Raw genomic sequence first — 2963 nt, 5'->3', positions numbered from 1 at the left:
TATACTTCTCTTTGTTTTGATTAATGTTCTTGTATACTTCTCTTTGTTTTGATTAATGTTCTTGTATACTTCTCTTTGTTTTGATTAATGTTCTTGTATTTTCATCTTTGTTTTGATTAATGTTCTTGTATTTTCAGATCTATAATTTCTTCTCTTCTGTATATAGTTTTTGTTCCTTTTTTTCATTTTCGTTTCGTTCTTTTTTTAGTTTTGGGTTTAGTATCTTCATTTTCGTTTCGTTTCTCGTCTCTTTTGTTTAATTTCAGAAAATGTGAGATTATGAGTATAAAAAATATCGAAATTTTTTTTTTTTTTTGGGTAGGAAGGGCTGCGCTTTTTAGGTAAAAGCGCGGCCCTTCTAGCTTAGAAGGGCTGCGCTTTTACCTAGAAAGCGCAGCCCTTCGTTGTGAAGGGCTGCGCTTTTCTAGCGCGGCCCTACTTAAAAAGTGAAGGGCTGCTACTGAAAGGGTTGCTGTCAAAAAGCGCAGCCCTACAGGCCTTTTTAAGCGCAGCCCTTCTTCATTTTTCCACTAGTGTTTCTCTAAACGGAACTCACACTTAGAGAACTTGGCATACAATTGGTTCTTCCTAAGCGTCTCCAATACTATCCTCAAATGCTCATTATGCTCTTTTTCACTCTTTAAATAAATCAAAATATCATCAATGAACAGCACAACTAACTTATCTAAGAACTCATGGAATATCCTATCTATCAAGTCTATAAATATAGCTGGAGCATTGGTTAGTCAAAATGGCATCACAATAAACTCATAATGACTGTAACGCGTCCGAAACGCATTCTTAGGTATATCCTTATCATTTACCTTCAACCATTGATACCCCGAACACAAATCAATTTTTGAAAACATACTCACTCCATTCAACTGGTCGAACATGTCATCTATCCTAAGTAAAGGATACTTTCTCTTAATGGTCACATTGTTTAACTCCCTATAGTCAATGCACAACCTCATACTTCCATCTTTCTTCTTCACGAACAACATAGGAGCTCCCCACGGTGACGCACTAGGCCTAATATAACCCTTATCCAACAGTTCTTGTCACTGCATATTCAACTCGCTCATCTCCAAAGGTGTTATCATACGGTGCCTTAGAAATAGGTGCATCCTAGGAACTAAGTCTATGGTGAACTCAACGACTCTTTCAGGCGGCATACCAAAAATCTCGCTTGGAAACACATCTATAAACTCATTCACAATCGGTACATCCTTAATCTTCTATTCAACCTCTTTACTTGCATCTTGCACACTACAAAAAAAATAACTCACATCCCTTTTTCACCAACTTCTTCACTTGCATTGCAGTAATTACCCCAAAATTTTTAGGTTTCCCAAAACGTTGATATGAAGTTAACTTTCCCAAGGGGCTTCTCAACACTACCTTCTGGGTTTCAGAATCTATTTTGGCCATATAGAAACCTAATCTAAAAGACTATAAGTGCTACCTATAAAAAAAATTGTTGCTCGCTAAAATTAAGATGTTATCTATAAGAAGTGTTACCTATTAAAAAGTAGTGTTACCTTGTAAAATTAATGTTAGTTGTAAATAAGTGTTACCTTGAAGTGTTACGTATGAAAAAGTGTTACCTATGAAAAAGTGTTAGCTTAAAAGTGTTATCTATTGAAAAGTGTTACCTGCAATTGTTACATATTAATAAAGTGTTACCAAAGTGCTACATATATGTCAATGATAATTAAATGTCAAAAACTATTACTATTGAGTGTTACATGAGGTCAATTATATACTAGTGTTAGCTTTTGGTGCCTCATCACATGTTAAACAATGCTCTGTGCCCTTGGTGTGGGTTAGCTGAAGAAACCGGAGGACATGCCCTATTTGATTGTGTACGAGTTCATGAGCTATGGATGGATTGCGGAGATGACAAAGTGCAAGGAAGTGGAGTTGATGTGTGATCTTGTTATTGATTAGTTGGCAATTTCTCCAACCAAAGACTAAGCAAAGAGGTTTGTATCTTTCATGGTGCATATGGGGGGGGGGGGGAGAAACCTGAAGGTTTTTGAAAATAAGTGCACACCTAATGCAGTACTTGTGAGAAGAGTGAAGGGATTGGTTGAGGAGCAAGGGAAATATGCAAACTGTATCTATGCACCCATGGGTACAAAGCCGCCAACATTATTTCCTAAGAAGTGGTGTGCGCCATCTGTAGGCATGATTAAAATCAATGCTGACGCATCTTTGAAGGATGAAGGTTGGGCGGGGCAGGGTGCAGTTGCATGTAACCAGGAGAGGAGACTATTGTTTACTGCGTGCAATGCGAAGAATACAAGCCTGTTAGCCATCAGAGATTACGAAAGCAAAAGCACTGCTAATGGCTCTTAGATCGGGCTGGAAGTACAATGTAGAAGAGGTCTTGCTTTAATCGGATTGCCAACTGTTGATTAACAAGCTCACAAAGGGTGACATCTATTTTTCAGATTTAGATTGAGTGTTGAGTGATATTTTGTTTTCAAGCACTTATTTCTAGTCTACTAGATGGTCTCATGTGAAAAGAAAAGGAAATTATGTAGCTCATCATCTTGTTAGTCTAGTTCCATTTAGAATTGAATGGGAAAACCATTATCCCCATGATATTACTCCTTATGTAGCTATGGACACTTTGTCCCTTAAGACGAATCTAACAAGATTCCACCTGACTATGTTTTTTCTTATATAATGACGATAATTAGAGTCAAAATTGATCAATTAAAAGTGTCATTTCACCCAATATTTCATTCAAAACAGAATGAAGGAAGTATTATTTTTTCTCAAAAAATAAATAAAAATAGAGCTCCTTTGTCCTTTCTCCTAAAAGAATACCTAAAAAAAATAAACTATAGCCCAAGTCAAACTACCGACGGACCCATCCTCCACCTCACCTTTGACTTTGAATTTTCTCTTTTTCTTTGGGAAAACTTTGACCTTTCTTCTACTTCCCGTTTCCT

The sequence above is a fragment of the Beta vulgaris genome, chromosome 1, assembly GCF_026745355.1.
Source record: "Beta vulgaris subsp. vulgaris cultivar EL10 chromosome 1, EL10.2, whole genome shotgun sequence".
Classification (NCBI taxonomy): Eukaryota; Viridiplantae; Streptophyta; class Magnoliopsida; order Caryophyllales; family Amaranthaceae; genus Beta; species Beta vulgaris.
This window is presented reverse-complemented; position numbering follows the sequence as displayed.